The sequence below is a fragment of the Sitophilus oryzae genome, unplaced genomic scaffold (assembly GCF_002938485.1).
Source record: "Sitophilus oryzae breed Bouriz unplaced genomic scaffold, Soryzae_2.0 scaffold_1590_pilon_pilon, whole genome shotgun sequence".
In the NCBI taxonomy this organism is placed as follows: domain Eukaryota; kingdom Metazoa; phylum Arthropoda; class Insecta; order Coleoptera; family Curculionidae; genus Sitophilus; species Sitophilus oryzae.
Window position 1 is genome coordinate 2,954,457 of NW_022146270.1, and position 21,984 is coordinate 2,976,440.

At 33.2% G+C, this 21,984-nt stretch overlaps 1 long non-coding RNA gene across 1 annotated transcript in view; it reads left to right on the plus strand.

Annotated features, from left to right (window-relative positions):
- The first annotated feature begins 578 nt into the window (after nucleotides 1-578).
- LOC115879949 overlaps nucleotides 579-21,984 on the plus strand; it is a 50,547-nt gene continuing 29,141 nt past the window's right edge. The window contains exon 1 of the long non-coding RNA XR_004049782.1: nucleotides 579-1,812. This is a non-coding gene — a long non-coding RNA (uncharacterized LOC115879949). The remainder of the gene's footprint in view (nucleotides 1,813-21,984) is intronic.

Sequence of the window (21,984 nt, forward strand, 5' to 3'; positions counted from 1 at the left end):
TTTAAAAACTTTCTTTAGTATTTTAGGGCAGGAAGTGGGTAATAGATGTTTAAAAAAAAACTTATTTATCAATAGCTGTAATAAAGAATTCTAATAGTTTTATTACCTGCATCGAATGGCGGTTATCACAGGAAAAACTGGTTTGATTCATCCGCATTTTTCGCTATGGCTCTATCTATATCATATCTACCTATACTGCCATTATATATAGTAATTGGTTTGTCTTATGCAGATGTATCAAATGTGTGGCTCCATATATTTTTTATCAAGTTTTCGAAGATGAATTAAAATTAATATTCCGTTGAACTTAATGATAATTATTGTAAATTAAATAAATTCCTATAATTATTTCAAAGCACAAATTTGGATATTTTTTACGAAAATGTTAATAGCAAATAATAGCCTAACGGGTTAATTATACGGATGAAAAGTAAGTTAGACGCAACTATTTAACAGGATAATAATATTTTATAATACCTATTTTAAAATTAAAAGAGGTCTTATAATATGTGAAATTATGAAAAATATAACTAATAAGTTATATAATATGTTGTATAACATAGTATCGAAAAAAAAAAACGGCGATCAAGCCAACGGAGGTTAAGCCCTTAGGTGAAACGTCATTAACTAGCCACGTACTCTTCTTTATATTGTAATGGCGCTTACTGCCAGTTGGCATTAAAAAGGTTTTAATTTAATTTTAGGTTTGAGTAAAAATGATTTTTAAATGGTGTACATTAAAATTCTTTTGACAAGCTTAAAATTGTAATGAACCCCAAAATTGTATAACACGCTGCTGCGTTTTGCGTCTAAAATGGTACTGGCATCATGCTGTATCTTTTATTGCTATCAATTCGTAGATCTTCAAAATAGATGCTTCATTTTATACGAAAATAGAGAACAAGTGTGGTGGTAATTGTTACAATTTGTGTCAGAAAATATTCAGATTTTACTCGTTGAAAGTTAAATTAGTTCATTATTACAAATTGTACCTCTACTAGCTATATTTTTTGATACAATTTGTTGTTACTAGACACCGAGTTGGGGAAGAATAATAAATTAGCTAATACAACAGTTGCGTGTCATATATTTACAAAAATCTAAGTACAGTGTTGTAGATTTTCCTATTAATAAGTTTTTTTCAGTGTAAGAATATACCTACACACCAACCCTCCTCCTCTCCGAAACAACAAAAGAAAAGAAGGGAGGGTTTTCTTTCTTTTGCTCTCACATGCACGTTCTCCAAACAGCACACTCACTCACACACACATCCAGCCAGCTTTCCCGTCCTTTCCATGCGTCGACCACTATACAAAACTCCTCAAGATATTTCCCCCTACGACAAACCGTTTTCTGATATACCGTTGTTCGTTTCCTTACAGATCTGCCCCCCTCGCCGCCACGCCGCCCCCACTCTCTTATCGGTAGATGGCGCAGCACGCAAGCCCGTTCTCCCGCCGCCGCCAACTTGGACGAAACTGTTTGCCAGTGCCCGTTCTCAGTCGCACGACGCAGTCCCACTGGAGCATGGCTCGCTCCACGGAGAAGGTCTTTGATCTTGCAGTTGGATTGATGGCCATGTGCTCCAACACACACAGACAGAACTTGGCACTTGTTCCCTCAGCCAGATGTACTTGTCGTTGACATCGACGATCCGGATGACAGTGATGATGCAGTGCGTGATCGTGTTTTTATTTCATTTAATTTCGTACATGTGGAAATCGACTGGATTGTATTCGTAATTTTAGTGCAACGCTTTGACTCTGCTGTTGCGCGCGTGGTGTTCAACAGGGCATCGTAATTATCTAAAATGTAAGTAATATTTTTTATAGCTATTTAAATTTAACCGCTATACTTGTTTTCGCTGCACTTTGTTACACACAAGTACCACTCGTTTGACCGCGGGCGTAAAAATAGAATGTGCTGACCTTGAGGTTCTTATCAATTTTCAAAGGCTTGTAATAATTCGTTTTTATTGGGAGAATGACGTAACGGATTTTAAAATTTCCCTTGCAAATTGTTCGTCAAAAGTTTGATTTCCAAAAAATATTCGGTAAAGCCAAATTAATTTCTTTTCGGCGTTTATACTTTAATGAAAAATTTGATTATGCTCATATCCTTTGAGCTCTTTTAATTTTTTATCATATTTGGACAGAATTTTCTTTCACGGTATATTTTTCTGCTACAAGTACTGAAATTTATAACACAGACATATTGTTTTATAAACAATAAAGTTGGAAAATAGGAATTGGAAATCAGGCATTTAACCAATATAATAACGTATTGACCATTGAAAATCGTGAATCGAAAATATATGTATATGTTGGGACAGCCCTGTTGATAAATATATCAATCATGATAAGCATGTAGAAACTCTACTTAAAAATGAGTCATTAAACTAATGTGTGATACAGTGAAGATATCATTACAAAGATACAGATAATGGCAAAGTTATCCCTCTAGAAACTAGTTAAAAATGATGATTAGGTTTCGAAGAACGTTAGTATTAATTCCAGGAAAAAGAATTTTACTAACCGAAAGTAAAATCACTTTATGGATCAATAAATACTATTAAAAACTATACCTAAAAACTAAAATTGCTATACCTAGGTAGTTGAAAACAAATAATTCAAAGCTTGGGTCAATATGACACGAGTTAAATTTTGGCACCCTTAATCATAAAGGTGACGATCCTCACCACTACTCGATTTCAGTAGCTGTTAGTTAGTTGCTTGTCATTCATTGAGTGTGGTAGAATAGGAGAATATCAAAGATGTAGAAATAGATAATACCAAAATGCATTAAAGCCGACATCGCCCGTGTACTTACAATAAACTTAAGGAATACTTAAGGGAATCTACATAATCCGCTTCGACATTACCTAAACAAAAACGATGTTATCTCTGTCCAGCCAAAAAGGATATAATGTCTATGGAAAATGTACCGACCCATAGGTACTGATTGCTCCAAAATATTGGTACAAATTGTTTATAATGCAGTTAAAACACCATAAGGAGGGTAAAAACAAAAGGCAGAAAAGTGAGTTGTCAGTTTTTATATTTTTGAGACTACATTTGATCATTTCTCGTTTTTTAGTACCTTTAGAGTGCATAAGTTTAAATCAGAAGCATGAAATATGAGTTTTAAAATAACAATATTTTTTTCTATACAGGTATATATTTTAAGACCGACATTGAAGTTTTTTGCTTTGAATAGTTTTAAGAAACTGTTCGCGTACACTTTCTGCAGTTAATAAAAAAATACACTAAAATGAAAGATCCTTTACGATTTATTTCTTAAAATTCATTATAAATTTTAAAAAAATCTATATGGATCAATCTGGTCAGGTACCACGTACGTAAAACTACGCTCAGTAATTCAAGTGTTAACATCCAATTAACCTGTGCTACTCATCATTTAGCTTGTACCTGTTGAGTCGTACTTACCGCACAATAAAAGTCTACAAGACTCCGTATCGCTTTTGTGGCAAATTGTACTGTGGTACCTGTCATCCCGCAACGAAATGTGAAAAGATCTGTCAATTGCGAGAGCGATTTAACACAGATTCGAGGGGATTTCAATAGAAAAAAGGCAAAGTGGGCAAATTCGTCGATAATCTAGGTAGAAAATATCGGATAATCGTTTGGGTGTAGTGGATGCTATTGAAAAGGAGCGCTGAATAGAATTGCTAGCGGAATTTGGATCTTGAATAGAGCCCGGCACACCCGTAGGTTGTGTAATAATGGGATGTGGCTTTGAAAAATGCGTTTTTGTACATTTCGTGCCCATTGTGACCGTATATTTGGGGTTTTGTCACGCACACAATGCCGTTTGTTAGTTCTGAATGGATATAAACAGATATCGGCACTCGATTATATCATAAACACGCTCACAGACCCAAATGATAATTTAATAAGCCTTTTCAGATATTAAATTGCATTAATGAATCAATCAACAACTTTATTTAATTTATGAAACTTGTTAAAAAGTGTCATCTTCATTACATTCATTGCGCATGAAATAGTGACGCGGTAAGGAAGTTATTAAAAAACAAATTGATCTTCGTCGTGGGTAAGAGAGAGTCAAAGAGATCTCGAGGGAAAATTTAGTTCAGATTGATGATGGTAACGACTCTTTACAGGAAATCCGGTGAATTGATCAATTTAAATTTAATGACGAATGAAGACGTTAACAAAAAAACGAAACACACTTTTAGTTTTTTGTCTACACAGATTAATAAGTTAACTGCTCGTTTTACAGTAAGTTTTTATTGCTGAATACCCTTCGACAGTCACTAAATCTAATTAAGAGGGAAAGTCAAAAAAAAATTATTTTCATATTGGAGGTACCGTTTATCGAAAAAAGAACTGGCGTCTAGTTGGCATGGAACGACGATCGTCAGACCTGGAGTGAATGGTTGTACCAGAAACAGACAAAAATCATTTTTTACACTGTTTACAAGGCGTTACCCTCTTCCATTTTATCATTATATATTACATAAAAAATGACAACGATCTTCATTTCATAACCATCGCCGACGCCGTTTGTAATAGGTTACCTCCTACGATAGGCGGCCAACAAATCTCTTGAATGGGGGAGAAACTCACCAGGATAGAGACAGGCGAAAAAAAGTTTATTTTTTTAAAGAATATTCGTCAAAATTCACGGCAGACCTGATAAGCAATGACAAAAAGACAGTTAAAGCTGTAGTGAGTCTACTAACAGGACATTGTACGCTAAATAGGCACCTAAAGCTAATGGGATTGACGGATGAACTCATGTGCAGGTTCTGTCAATCTGAAGAAGAAATGACAGAACATGTTTTATGATGGTGCGAAAGCCTGGCAAATGTTGATCGGCCATTGACAGAGAGTTCACTCTCCAAGTTGCTAGACATTTTGAAAAGGATAGGGCTGGTGACTGTAACATAAGGATCGAAACAGGACCACAATATATCTGAAAAGATCGCAGTGGATCAGGCCGGTGTCACCTCGAAGAATTTAATCTAATCTAATCTATATAGAGGCACATTATTATTATTTTTAAAGTATATGCAGATATCACTTTTCATTGCAAAATCCATTATTGATAACGTTTTATTTAAATTTATTCAAGAACTCTCAAAGTTATTCTTTAACGATTAAATATATATTATTCATTATTCATAATTTATATTCATATAGATTGTATAGTACTTCAGAACGAGTGAAGTAATGAAATTGCATTAAAAATATTAGATAAATTAGTAATTGACAAAAAATTGAAAACAATACTCTTTTCAAATAACGACTTCTAGGTAATGAGCGTCATGTCATTTATTTTCATACATCATTTATTTTAACCGAAAACTTTGTTAATAAGATCATTGTTTTACCCAAAAACAATTAGGCGTAGATGATATATTGAGAACTCCTTATCAAATATAAGCGAAAACAATAATTTAATGTCACAAATCGTTGTTTAAAGGAACATTGTGACCGAGGTCAATTCCCAATCTAAGTTGACATCACATTTAATAGTCGCAAGTAAAAAATCATCACGTTAACTATATGAAATGTCAAAGGTAATTGTCTACATGCCTCACGTCTAATCTGTCACGAATTTTACTCTGCAAAATTCTCGGAAGAGTGTCATCATTATTTTTAAAATGAGAGATGCAAAGTTTATTATGCAGGCACGGAGATTAAAAGCGATATTAACTGAGCGAGACCTATTTATAGGTATGACTCGACAGCTAGTATTTTAAAACTGATTAGAAACCACGTTATGCTTCCCATATGTACAAAACTTTTTTGACTGCAACTTGGATTATTTGTGACGTGATATATTATTCGTTAAAGTACAATAGTATGGTAATTTTAATAAACTCAACGAGATGATTTACCAAAATAAAGTAAAGTTAGGTGTAACTTAAGTATATTAATTAAAATTTTCATAAATATAATCATTTCATAAATAATAAAATAAATGTACTAGAAAGAAATTTTAAAGTTCATTCTTGCTTGTTTACGTACTCATTGCCGTTTGAAGGTTTAAATCTATACAGATTTATAATATGTAAAAATTGAAAATGCATAAAATATAAGTAATATACATTACTTATATTACCTTTGTCGTCTGTCTTATAAACTCCATCAGAGAGAGACCTTGGTGCTCGGTCAAAAAAACAAGTTTTACTGTTTTATCTCATGACTTATATTATCCTCAGGAGATAATTCTCAATGAGCACCTGTAGATTAAAGCTAAAAAATAACAGCGAATGCAGATTTTGTGGGGAAAATGGGGAAACACCAGAATACCTCAACACTGAGTACATCCAGATGACAACCATTCGTGCCATAAACGTTGGTACGACTGGTATTGAAGAGGGAGAACTAACCTCTGTAAAACTGTCTCAGATATTGGCTTTTGGCAAAGCCCTCAGACTGTATGATGAGTTATAACACAAGAAAGGGGGACACAATTGACACAATAGATCTGTAATGTCGCGATGATTAATTCCCCTCCCATATATTCTAGATTATATAAGGAGATAATACCGGTCAGTAGACTGATAGAAAGCATTTTCTTTACTCTAAGTTGCATTCTAGAATTGACTAAAGTAAAATAACTCTAGTACTGTTATAAGTCCTTATTTATAATCAATTTTGATAGTCTTTTTATCATAATATCGGTGAACTTTGGCTTTAAATTAAATCAGTGCACGCCGCTGCATTTCCTTGGTTGCATTTCAAGGTCTTTACTCTTGCTTGATATTTATTAGGCGGTTCGAAGAAAAGACGACAAGTTAAGCGGGCAGCTGTGTAATGCGGTTGCCAGCGACATTACATCAGGTCGATTTATCAGCCGATCTGACTAAAAACAAATTAATTTGGGTTATGTACGAGTTGGGCCGAGCGGAATCAAATGGCTATATGTACGGCTACAAAAGCCACATGAAATATTTAATTTCTATGAATAGCGTTTGTTTGTTTTTACTGTAGAAGGTAAGATTAGGTATATGCTAGTAGGTATATTTTTTTAAAATTGGTTTGTTAGAGTCTAGATTATACGATAAGTTAATTTGATGAATTGAACTGATAAGGTATTCTCCAAATAGTTACAATTTTATCTATAGTATTTTTTGCTTCTGACGATGGGAGGAGATAGCTACCATTTCCGATGTATTGTGATCCTCTTATGATCTTTAGGTGACATTCTCTAGCCTAGCCTTTCCAAAAAGTCTAGCAACTTGGACACTGAACTCTCTCATGTAGCTCTCTGTCAATGGCCTCTCTATCATTACCTAGGACGAAGAACCGTACATTTGCCAGGATGTCGCACCGACATAATGTGTCCTGTCGTTTCTTCTTCAGATTGACAGAACCTGCACATGGCTTCATCTGTCAATTCCATTAGCTTTAGATGCTTATTCAGCCTAATACTGAATGCTCTGAGATAACGCCTAAAACACTAGCTGGTACTATATAGATACTAGCTGATACCGAAAGGGCTGTGGTCAAACGGTCACTTTATACGAAATGTCGCTTAACTTCTATGATCGAGCCGAACTCAATGGCAAGTTTGCTGCAGTTGTATATGATATATCCATGGCAATATAGGATATTATTGCTATATATCTTAAGCCGGTCCTACACGATGCGTCCCACGTTGGTCCCATCGTTGTAACTAACATTTGGCAGAAATTTTGGCAATATTGCAATTGAGAAGTGTGCCTCCTACACAACGTAGTAACTATTAATGTGTCCAACGTTGGAAGGTGTTTGCCATATCGTGTGAGACCGGCTTTAGAAGGTACTAAATGTTAAGGTACTAATGCATTTTATAGTTGGAGGTGTATTTATTAGCCTGATAATAAGAAAATATTGTTTCTACATTAAGTCGCGTTTTATTTATTTAATCATTCCATGAATATACTAATTTTAACTGTAAATACATCTTAGTAGGTATTCAAGTTATTTTTAACTTTTTGTTGATCATTGCCTCACAAGCTTTAGAAAAAGTTTTTTAAGTACGCGTTACCAGATAATATTCTATACACACCTGATAAAGTTGCCGCTATTTGTATACACAACCACACACTAGCGTCAGACAACCCATATTTAGCCTTATTTATTTAGGGTAACGTTCCTTTTTTAAAAGTAAGAAAAGATAAGTGGGAGACATGTTGACGAGCAGACCCTATTAACGAATTTTTAAGCTTCAGTTGCTTTTACTTTTTAGATTATTACGTTGAATTTATCTTAATTGACGAATGTATTTTTGTTTCTAAATTAAGTAAAAAATCCCGAAATATTTATGGTTTTATTTAGAAGTGCCGATATACCGTTCAGGTCATTGAAACTGCGTCGTCTGGATTTTAAAGTGTAAGATAGTGATGCAGACCGCTTAATGATTCTTAAACAACCTATGGTTATCTTAACCAGATATGTTATCTTCGTTTATTATTTTGTTTCTCGTATGAACCGGCAACACTGCATGCTGCTTTTTATGTTGTCTCTCTGTCTGTCAACTGTTCGGATATTTTTATCTCTGTCGTATGCATTAAAGTACAGACCATGGAAATAAAGTGACTAGGACTAGTATATTACGAATATAAGGAAACATGCAAAAGAAAAACTGGTATTAAGTGAAGAAAATATATGTTAACAACGTATATAACTTAAATTGTTTGAATCGCTTTGCAATGTGTTATAATAGTACCTACTTATTTGAATTAATACGATTAATATAAAATATATTTCATATTAAATTCCGTTTTTCATTGATCAATAATTAATGAATAATAGTTAATTAGTTTTTAAAAGTAATACAAATCAAAAACCACCACTTATAGCACCAAATTTCTAATGCAATTAGAGGGCTAATAACAAATTTTGGCCAAGCTTGCCAAAATTTTAGGTCACTGTCTTTTGTGAATGTGTTAAAAATACAGACATAATTAATAATCAGGCGATTATCACTAAAGTATTTTTATCATAATGTGTTGAATTATGATACACATCTTCTTAATTGCTCTAAGTTGAACAATCGTCACAATACAATGATGAATTTACAGTTTATAACGTAGATAATTCAAACTGTGAAGTCTAAAATGTAAGAAAAATATTAGATAAATAAATAAACATTAATTAAGTAATAATATAACTAATTAATAATTAAGTATATAATAAACATAAGTATATATACTAATATATAAAATCCTTAAGTGACTGACATACTGATTAATCCTGCTCAAACCACTCAACGTAAGAAGCTCAATTTTGGCATACAGGTTGATTCTAGGGTGTAGAGGTTCGATAAGAAGGGATTTCAAGTTACAAGAGGGTGAAACCACCCCTCAAATATTACAATATTTTTTATTTAAAAAACGGTCAAGTTTACGAAAAAAACTCTTAAAACGTATATTTTATTTTGTTTTTTTACATATTTTTTAAAAATGTATACAGGGTGTTTCGAAAAAGCTGGTCATTGATTAATCACAATCCTGCTTAAAGCGCTTGACGTAAAAAGCTGATTTTTGGAAAACAGATTGACTTTAGGGTGTAGAGGTTTGATAACAAGGGATTTTTCGAAACTCGAATTCTAAGGGGGTGAAACTATCCCTCAAATATTAAAATATTTGTTATTTAAAAACCGGTGAGTTTTTCGGAAAAACTCTTAAACACGTATATTTTATTTTGTTGTTTTACATATTTTAAGATTTTTTATAAATTTATACAGGGTGTTTCATAAAATATGACCATTGAGTGATTACGATTCTGCTTAAACTGCTAGACGTTTAAAGCTGATTTTTGGCAAACGGATTGACTGTGGGGTGTAGAGAGGTTCGATAAGGAGGGGTTTTTCGAATCTCAAATTCCAAAAGGGTGAAAACGCCCCTCTAATATTAAAATATTTGTTATTTAAAAAAATATTATTTGGTTTTTTACATATTTTGAATTTTTTTAAAAAATCATACAGGGTGTTCCAAAAAGTTGGGTAATTTCTTAACCGCGATTCTGCTTAAACTGCTTGACGTAAAAAGCTTATATTTGGCAAACGGACTTTTCGAAAGTCAAATTCCAACGAGATGAAACTACCCTTCAAATATTACCAAGTTATATAATAACATCGCCATATTGTTTTTCTCATGCTGACATAAATATGAGAAAATTTTATTCAGTTTGTATGATAATGGAAATTCTTGCTTTGCTTTATCATCACCATTACAAATTATTAATTCGACGCGAACACGTAAATTGAAGTCGCTGGTACACGCTAGTTATTTATAAAATTTTAAAATGCTGTTTTTTGTAACCCGATTCTATTTTAATATTAATACAAGATTCACATTATTTTCTTCTACTACAGATGTGTTGCTGTATTAAAATTACTTCCCATAGCTACAGATGCCAGCAACCCTTCTAATATCCTCAGCGTTGGTCTTTTGAAGTAAAAATGCCGCCAGTATCTATGGTAGAATATTATCCAAACTAACCGCCCGGTTCAATGGTTAAGAATAAAAAACACCCGTTATTTTACCATAAATTTCGTATATATCATGTTTGCGCTATTATGTGCCTCGATGAAAAATTGATAAAATTTTCGGCGCAAAGGTATGGAGATTGGTAAGGGACCGGGCCATGGGAAAATTTGAATATACCCCGTGGGGTACGTCTGCTTGCATTAATTTACCCCTTGCATAATACGCCGCACAAAAGAGTTAAGAAAATATGTATATATACATTACAGGTATAAAAGGTGCGTGTGAAGGAATGGTTAGGCTCCATGCGGTCTTTGGGAGCCCTATTTTTTTTTCTTTCTTAATATGAAGCTGCGGTATTTATTAGGATTTTAATATATATTAAGATATAATGGCAAAATTTTATCATTTGCTAAGTGATGTTTTATTTAAAATTAATTTTTATATTTCATTCCATCGCAATACACCAAAATACTTCACTTTTAAACACTGGGCGCGCGTTTCACTAACCATATAAACATCATCACCAAGTGATTAAAACTAAACTAATATCTACAAATTTAGCTTTAATTTAGGCGCTCAGTTGGCACTGACCAAGCGTGGCAAAACTGAGTGTAATAATTAATTACCGAGCCTAGAGCAACAGGGAACAGAGAACTGGTAGGAATTGGACCATTGTCTCTGTTCATATTATCTTTACATTTATTTATTTTTACGCTCTTATGCATCTAATTGCCTGTAATTTGGGATTCGTTTGATTAATTTTAAATCAAAATCAAAAATATGATCTTTATCAACAATATGTTGAGAAATGCAAGATTTATCCGGCCTAACCGTATCTTATCTGAGCCATATATGTTCTTTAAATCTAGTTAATATTATTGATCTTCTAGTTTGCGTATATATTTCTGATTACAATCTTTATTTGAAATTTTATAAACATCCGACCTTTCTAGTAGAGGTGTTTTATCTTTAGGATTACTTGGAACTCTCTATCTTTAGAAATATAGTTTGACGTATCTTTTAGATAGAGTCCTTATAAAAATGGCAGTTGTTTTAACTAAGCGCAACTTCTAAACTTTTTTGAATTATGTGGAAGAAATATATGTATATACTATAAATTTTATATAAACTTTATTATTCTTTCAAGAATACCTTACTCTCTATTCTAATAATATCGATTCCCTAGTATCTGTATCTGAAAAGAGTTAAGATTACCATCTATAGTAATAACTGGCTAATATTTGAACACTGGTGATTGGTCACCTATTTTAGTTAAGGGTCCAGTGGAAAACCATAAGTGCTAATTTCTTAATTTTCACTCACCTATTTGACACACACTCTGACTATTTGTAGAGCTCAGATTTAGAATACATAGTCCACATATCTTGTTAAAAGATATAAATATAAAAAATAAAAATAAAAAAAAATATTTTTTTTATGAGAAAATTTTTTTTTTATGAGAAAATTCTTTGAACCGTTTAATGAAATTTTCTGTTATTTTTTATCAAACCTGTTTGATTGTTGACTCCATAATACTGCAACATCTCCACTTTGTCGTGGAACACAACAACTATAACCCTTAAGCTAGAAAAAAACTTTATATAAAAGTTGTTTAAAAAAAATAAATATGAAAGAAATATGTTCTTGGAATTATAAAAAGAACCGGACAAGTGCGAGTCTGACTCGCCCACCGAGGATTCCGTACAGATTTGTAGCTACATATTATTCAGATTTTTCTGTATGTATAAATTAGTAAAACTTAAAAAAAACTACGAAAAAAATGAGTCACCCATACAGTTATGACCGCGCATATCGTTGCTTAACCTCGATGATTGATTACATCAGTAGTTTGATTTTTTCACAGCTTCAAGGGACTGGAGACCTAAGTACATGGTTTTAATTTCAACTCGATACCTCCAGGCGTTTCCAAGATAAAGAGTCTTGATAGACAGATAACATAGTGATCCCTCAAGGGTTCCGTTTTTTCTTTTTGAGGAACCGAACCCTAGAAATCAGTTTAACCTACAAAATCCTCTCTTTAACTTTTGTCGCAGCACGAGAAGATCCAAAACATGTAACAAATCTCGCAATTGCATTCTTAAGCTCGGTACACACCCCCGAAACGGCAATTATTCGTCCAATTTGCATGATTTCGCAGGAAATTTAGTCGTTTGACTTAATTTGGCTTGCTCGGCTGGGGGTCTGAAATTAAGCGGGCCCCCCTCCGCTCTGTCGTCGCTTACCATTTGCATATTAGAGTGGGAATTAGGTAAACGACCCGAAATCAACAATTTAATTGACTGCACGAGGTTTGCAAATCGGCGCGCGTCCTTGTCTAGAGGTCGAGGTGAGCTGTTCAGGTAGCGAATATTGCGCATTTCGGTGCATACGGTACACGGTTGACTAATACATAGTGCTAAAATGTAAATTCCAAAAAAATTCTCAATCTATTTTGTTAACTATGTACAATATGCCCAAGAACATTGAATATATGGACCGTTTATTTTGAAAGTGGTGTAAGTCCATTTAAAAAAAAAAGATATGGCTAGTAATTTAAGCTTAATTTAGTGTAAAATTTTTGTTTAAAATGGAAATGCTTTGTTCAATTTAAAATTGGCCTGTGAAAGATTATGAAAGTGGTGTAAGTCCAAATTCCATAGCCAGGTGGCGGGGTTAGTGGTCATTGGCGGCTTCATAATAGAGTGCCCGGATTAACAAAATAAATCATTTTAAATCTACCGTCATTTCGTTATGTTTATTGGCCAAAATCGAAGCTTACAAATGGCGTTGATCTGGTTGAGGGTTATCAAGTCTTAAAATGGAAAATATCATTGAGGTAATTGATCATAAATTTTTACTCTCCGGACATTCGTATCTTCCAAACGATACAGATTTTGGGAATGGAGAAAAAGCAAATTGGTTGCAAATATGTTGAATGACATAAATGATATCATTATATATCGTTGACTAATTATGAAAGTGGTGTAAGTGCATTTGCAGCCTGGAAATTATATTATTTTGGTTAAATTCGCCTACAATAAATTTATACAGTCAAACTACATATTGATAAATTAATATGAACATTCATAAACTTCACAAAAATATTTTTTAATTGTCAGATCTGCTAACATTTATTTTTCTCAAAACAAAAGAAAATGGACTTGCACCACTTTCAAAATAAACGGTCCATATATTTGTACCCCAGAAGCAAACTAGTCACAAAACATAATTTTGGGAAAAAAACGAATTTAAACTTCTTTTATGAAGTTATTTTCTAATTACTCGTTTGTTTTAAACCTACAATAATTGTAATATTTGGTAAATGGACAACTTATTTTGAACTTAAATGAAATGCAAAACAGTTTTTTTAAATAAATTACAAATACCAACAGTCACTGAGTGACTTAACATAATTTGTATATTAAAAAAATATTTACAAGACTTAACTTATATTAAACTGATCTTATATTAAGTCCCTATTTATTCCGAAATGAATAAAGCTAAACCCTTTTAAGGCCAAATAAAAGTATATTACTGATATAATAAGAAAACATTTAACAGAAAATTGTAAAGCAGGTATGTATGTTGCAATTTGGAACCAATTTACTATCTTTATTAAGTTTATATTGACTAGCCTATAATAGCAAAACGACGAAAATCAGTTTTCGTCACTGTGGGTCCGTGGACATAACATACTAAATTAACCAAAGATGTTCGAACCAAACTGCGTTTACGTGACTTAACCTTATTTAGCCAAGGGTTGTCATCGGACTTAATTTGATTTTAAACCGACTATTTTATTTATTGGTACAGATAAGTAACTTGACATAAATATGCTAATTTTGGACTTAACATAGTTTGCTTCTATGGTACAGATATGGAAAAAAATACTTTTATTATTAAAAGTCCGTGCATTCTTTCAAACTCCATATATACTAGTTAAAATGTTCTTTTTGTATACTAGGAATCTTCAAAAATATAGAAATGACTCGAGAGTAATGTGGTTTAATTTTCCAAAGTATGTCTAACAGTTGTTAATTACGCAGAACAGATAATGAGGAATAAAAGATGTCATATTTAAAGTAATAGCCACCTACTAAAAAAAATGACATAGAAATTTAATTTCAATCATTAACCAAATGAAAAATTAAACTAATTGAATAGATAACTCAAATAGAAATGTTTTGTTCGTTGTAGATAAATATAACCATTGCATTGGATGCAGAGACTTTTATTAAGAATAAGAAGGAAAGTTATAAAATAATTGTTGTTTTCTTATAAGTAAATCTCTTATCTTCGTCAAAAAGAAATATTGAAATTTTATGAAAGAATATTAGCCCACGGCCACAAGCGTTTTTTGCGTTTTTAGCGTGAAGCGTCTTTAGCGACTAAAACAAAATAACAGGATTATATAGGAGTGGCCACACCAAAAGCATGTAACGTTCGACATGTCTCGCAAAAAACGCAAATGAAAACAAATCAGTTTGTTTTCTGTAGCGCCTTTAGCGTTTTCTAAGATGAGACCCCATCATAGGCGGACGTTGTATTTAATAATACAATAAAAACAAATTCAATGGTATGCATTTTTTTTCATCTTAGGGTATTATCTAAAAATATTTTTATCAAGAACATCTACTGTTTAGGAAGATTCTATTAAATTCAAAAATTTGAAGGAAATGTTTGAAAAAGTGTAGCTTGAAATCTTGAAAAAGTAATAAATTAAATATTTTCTTACGCGTAAAAAATCGTTTTTTATGCGTAAAAAGTGTTTTTTCTACGTAAAAAAGTTTTTTTAACAGAAACAAATAGTTTTTGACGCGTGACGCGTTTTTTACGTGTCACAAATAGTTTTTAAACGTAAATTTCTTTTTTACCAGAAAAAAAGTTTGACAGGTAAAATTAGTTTTTACGTGTAACAAATAGTTTTTTACACGTAAAAAATTTTTTTTGCCTAACAAGTTTTTTTTACCAGAAACAATAAGTTCTTGACGCGTAAAAATTAGTTTTTTACGTGTAACAAATAGTTTTTTACACGTAAAAATATTTTTTTTTGCGTAAGAAAGTTTTTCTACCAGACACAATAAGTTTTTGACGCGTAAAAAAATAGTTTTTTACGCATATATTTTTACACGTAACAAATAGTTTTATATGCGAAAAAAAATGTTTTCTACCAGTAACAAATAGTTTTATACGCGTAAAAAATAGTTTATTACGTGTAACAGTTTTATTCGCGTAAAATAATAAAAATAGTTTTTTACGTGTAACAAATGTTTTTTACACGTAATTTTGATTCACTTTTACAAAATTTGTATTATATTTTTGATAAACACGTGTACTGATCACAAATACACGTCGCGTCACTACGTATTTCTAAGCCGTTAACACGTTTCGTTACAACGAGCTCGTGTGTCAAAGCCGTCTCACTAGCTCGTATGCCACGGCCTTGAATTTTTACTCCCAGAGAGCGTAAAGAAGTTTTACTCCAAAATGTTTCATAAATCATGTCCTAAAATTGCATTAGCTACTAGAAATATTTACTATTCTATTATATAATTATAATTATTTATTATATTATAATTATGACAAGTACTAACCACAACACTACAATATAAAAAAACTATACACATATAAACTAAAATTCGTAATATAAATGGTAAATAATAATTATTATTTTTACACACACCACTGGCACTAGCAGTAGATTGTGTTTGTCTACGAATATATGCCCCTGCCCGTCCACAATTCAATCCCAGCATCTTCTATCTTCGTCTTTTCAACGCTAACGGCGCCGATCTCGCCTATCTCTTTCTCACAGGATTGATTGTAGGACGGGCCGGGAATCCACGAGCTTGCGACGTTACTAATTGACATCTTGATAGAAACTGCAAACCTGCCGCGTCTTTTGCGTGTTTTTAATGGACACAAATCGATAAAAACGCTTAAAACGGTAAAATCGCAAAAAGCGCTTGAGACGCAAAACACGCAAAACGCTAAAAACGCTTTCTGTGTGGCCGTGGGCTTAAGCAGAATCTATGAGACGACTTTTTTTTGAAACTGTTGTAATTTTTATGTTATTTACTCTAGTGATTTTAGAATTTAGAATTTAGAATGAGTGGGAGGGGGGTTAATCACTTCGACCTTACAGATCGATTGTGTCCCCCTTTCTTGAATCATAACTCATCATACAGTCCCAGGGCTTTGACAAAAGCCAGTATCTGGGACGGTTTTATAGAGGGTAGTTCTCCATCTCCAATATCAGTCGTACCAAAATTCATGGCACGAATGGTTGTCGTCTCGGCGCACTCAGTGATGAGGTGTACTGGTGTTTCACCATCTTCCCCACAGAATCTGCATTCGCCGTTTCTTTCGTTCTTAGTTTCAATCTACTGAGGTGTTCATTGAGGAGACAGTGTCCTGTTAAACCCCGTGACAATCCGAAGATTGTTCTTACTCAGACCCAGGAAGATCTGTGATTTTTCTTGATCATAAGCCCTCAGAAACTTCTTCGAGTGTCTTAGGCCATTGCAAGATTTCCATTCCAGGTTGCGGATGGAATATTCCAAGTTCTTGAGTTCCGCCTTGAGTTGGTTACCACTTGGAAAGCAGAACGGTTCTGGTCCAGTTAGTGGAGTGTTCGCTCCTTTCCTAGCTAGATTATTTGCTTTTTCATTGCCTTCTATCCCTTGGTGAGCAGGCACCCAGTGTAGGAGGACTTTGTTACTCTAGTGATAGAATTTGTTTATGGAGTCTCCTGAGAAAAAAAAATCGAATGATTAGTGTAAAATATATGTTTTTATCGGCTGTTGAGCTTTTAAACTTAGAGACGCATTAGATAAAGAACGCGTTCTACTTACATTGATTTATATATTTTTATTTTCAGAACCATGATATAGAAATAAAAATAAAAATCAATACTTCAAATAAAAATATTTTGTAGCAACAAATAATTATATATATAGAAGGGGCATTAAAAATGTCAAAGTAAAATATTAAATTAAACGAGGAATTTAATTTTGCCAGACATTTTTTGTGCAAGAAAACCTAAAAACAAAGATTTTAAGACAAAAAAATTATGGCTGAGGACATATGGACATTGTTGATGGTTGTTTTCATTTTGAAATTCACACACAGACATAGACTATTCTAGGTTGGTATTCTATTTCTTCACATTTAGGTGGCTGCTGAAAATCTTGGCGGGAATATCTTGGACACAAATTGCATAAAAAAAGATTTAGGAAATATATAAAATGGTTTAATGTATAACGAAACATCAGTACGTCAATAATAACTTCTATTTTTGGTTATCCTCAACCCACCTTGTCAGCCCATAAAAACGAAACCCCAAAACGTAACTTAAGCTTATCCACGGAGATAATTATTATAAAGCGTTGGGTTAAATGCGGCTTCGAGATTTCTTAAAATATAAATATGGTCTGGTGAAAATCCAAACAATCTACCCGGCGAGACGACGGAGCAGGTAGAATACCGAAGGCGGGAGGGATTTTTTTCAACCACCCCAAAAGAAAAAGGGTAACATTAAATTATATCTCAGCGGCGGCACAAAACATCTGGCAGGCATGTTAATTTATTGACGGTTTTCTGAACTTTTTCGGAGCTTCATTAAAATTATACCGTCGTCGTGGTTCGTCCCTTTTTTTAGGGAAGGCCGAGATTCGGCGATTTACGACCGTAAATTAGACGTAATAGAATTAATGTGGATTTCGAAGTGGAATAACCTCCTGTGGCGGCTTTAGATACCGTTGATTTGACCGTAATAATATTAGGTATCTGGAGTATCTGGTATGTTTATTAGGGTGTCCGTTATTTACAAAGTTGATCATTTCTCTCACGACACCCTCTATATTTTTAGTTTATTGTCTAAAATAAAATAACAGACCATTGTAAACCCTTAATATTTGTAATAAATCTTGGCCCAAAGACGATTCATTTTCCATTTAAATTAAATAGGAATTGCCACTTTTTTCTAATAATTTTATTTTTTTTCTCTCGATCTTGTTCTCTCTTAGCCATGACAATCACATATTCTTCGTACAGAACTGAACGCTCTACAAAAAAGGTCTCTTACAATTTTTCGATAGACCTACTCCTTCAAAAGTTATTATATACGGTTAAAGTTAACCACTCAGTAAATTCCTAAATTTTTCAACTTTTTTGACAAATTAAAATACACCGTAGGCGTATTTTGATTGCGTTGGTTAGTCTCTGGGCTAAGCTTAAGTTTATTTTTCTGTATAACTTATCGGTTGCTACAAAGTTATCCATTTAATAAAAACCTGAAATGATTCCTGTTGTCTTTTAAAAGGTGGACATTCAGACTTATTGTCATAAATCAGACGTTATGGAATGAATGCGGATTTCAAATAGAAATCACTTTCTTTTACGGTTTATGTGCGATTGATTTATTAGAAGGAATGTGGAGAATGTTATGCGACCAACATTACTTTATTACTTGTCTTTGAGAAGCGGGAATGCTTGAGAAAGCAATTATGTCAATTTTGAGAATAATAACCATATAAGTTATATGGAGGAAAAAATAAAACTGACCAACCGTAAACGAAATACAGGTGAGCGTATTTCATTTCAATCAAACGCAGAGTAATAAAGACATTGTCATTTAGTTAATAATTTACGATTTAAAATAACTGTTCTTATGCAAAGCAGCTTGAGTTCAGCTTGGTTTTGTTTTAAATACTCACTGATTTAGATATTTTGCAGACTTTGACAGAGTGATAGTTGGTCATATTTTCTGTTGAAGAATAGATGTCTTATTTATCTTTAAAAAATGTGTTAGTATTAAATAAATAAACGATTAATTAAACGTATTAAACGATATTAGTATTTGTTATAACATATTATATAACAACTCAGGGGCTGGGAACACCCACAAAAAGAAAATTCCACTTCTCCAACTCACAGTGGATGACAAGAATTTACAACTTTGAGAAACACCTCACTGTAGTATTGAGTAATAAAAAGGATTGGAAGGAAAAAACGCTTACTTAGCATATAAAAGACCATACCATAACGTGGTATACTGATGCTTCCAAAACCAAAGCACGGACAGGGATAGGAGTATTTGGGCCGAAAACTAAATACTCCGAAACACCCTATTATACTGGCTACCTACCCCTGTATCCTTCAGGCAGACATTTACGCTATCGAAAGATGCGTACAATTTATCTTAGATAGGAACTATCGAAAACAGGAAATTGCCATCCTATCCGATAGTCAAGCAGCAGTAAACGCGATCAACTCAGTAACCATCAATTCGAAGTTGGTCAAAGAATGCCTAGAAAAGCTCAACATATTAGGCAAAGAAAATAAAGTGCTCCTACTCTGGGTGCCTGCTCACCAAGGGATAGAGGGCAATGAAAAAGCAAATGATCTAGTTAGGAAAAGAGCAAACACTCCACTAACTGGACCAGAACCGTTCTGTTTTCCAAACGGGAACCAACTGAAAGCGGAACTGAAAAATCTGGAAGACTCCATCCGTAACTTTGAATGGGTGTGCTCCAACGGTCTAAGACATTGGAAATAGTTCCTCAGAACTTACGACCGAGAAAAATCAAAGGTTTTCCTTGATTTGAGTAAAAACAATTTTCGGATTGTCACGGGGTTTCTAACAGGACACTGCCTCCTCAACGAGGATGGAGAGCTGGCCTCTGTGGAGCCGTCTCAGATACTGGTTTTCGTTGAAGCCCTGAGATTGTATGATGACTGAGAGACTAAACATTCTACATTCTACATTTATTATAACAGTTACTTATAACACCAATGGGATTAGTTGAAGGGTAATGACTGTTGAAGCACAGAAGGAAATATCCTGAGTGATTTTAATAGGGATATGTGTCACTTGCTGTGTATACTACGTATTCAAATAGCCGTGATACATACAAGATTTTCCCCAAAAAAATCCTTTATGGGTATTTCGCCACTGCACTGCAATAAAATCTACACAAAAAAATAGTTATTTTTTGTAAACACTTCTGCGTTAAACCTAAACGGACACTGCTTGTCAGAAGTTATGTTTACAGCTATACAAATTTGCCTAACAAAGAAAAAAAATGCTTAACGTTTCGGAAAGTTTATCTCTTTCCGTCGTCGGAAGCAAAAAAATAGAAAGAAAAAAGAAAAAAAAAACTATTTAAAATATTTAAATTCAACTATTCGAGAACACTTTACTTTTTTAAAACAGATACGTCTACAAGAAACCGTTGACATTATACAAGATTTTATTTTTCAGTTCATTGTAAAGATTGTAATCAGAAATATGTTGGGCAAACTAGAAGATCAATATTAACTAGATTTAAAAACATTTAGCTCAGATAAGATATGGTAGACCGGATAAATCTTGCGTTGCCGAACATATTGTTGATAAAGAACATTGAATAGATCTTAATAATTTAAAATTAATTAAACAAGTCTCAAATTACAGGCAATTAGATGCATATGAAAGCATCAGAATTAATAAATGTAAAGATAGTATGAACAGAGTCAACGGTCCAATTCCTTCAAGTTCTTTGTTCCTACTACTCTAGTGGCGGAAATCTAACTGTTGCGCTCAGTGGGCTCTGACTCGGTTGGCTAGATTTTGCCACGCCCACTCGGTGTCCACTGAGCGAGTATATAAACGCTCAACTTGTAGATTGTACTTTAGTTTATAATCATCTGCTGATGATGCTAACATTGTTAGCGAAACACGCGTCCAGTGTAAAAGTAAAAGTGTTTTGGTGTATTGTGGTGATTTAGTGTTTTTATTTTGCCATATTTTTTTTTTTTTGATAATTTATGTTACAAAATGTATCACCGAATTAAATCGTTTACTTAAATGTTTAATGCACATAGTAATCTCTGTTTTGTATTGTCTGAAACTGTTTACGAAGGACTTTTGTACATGAACTGGTGGGTATAGGTACTGTGGTACTGGCACAGTACTGGTGGGCACCATAACGTCCTGTAAAGCCCATGGTCGTTTAAAATTTGTTTACATTATAGTATTTTAAGATCTGGCATAAAAAATATTTTTTCTTTACCATTTTTAAAATAAATTGATAATAACCGAGTTAATTAACTTTGAAAATTAATAATAGCAACATTTTCAGAGCCGCCGCTAGGCGCGGCGCCGACAGCAATCGATAATCAGCCACAAGTACCATGCAATTACCAGGATATTGGTTTGTTCGATACCCAGTGTTGACACATAGACTAGAGATTTAGAAATGACTTGGAAATTTCAGATTAAAAGTAAAAAAAAATACCTAACATTAAAAAACGGGAACCGGTAGATAGGAGATCGATTTAATTAGGTTAAAGCGTCGTCTTATCATTTTACCTAAACCTAAAACTCCAACACTTCATTTCACTGCGATTCTTGACACTACACTTAATTAACCCCGTGTATTTGACACAAAATACATTTATAATATGCCATCTCAATTATTTAGGATTATTTTCTGAGAATATAAACCCCTTGATATTTCTGTTTGAATAATTTT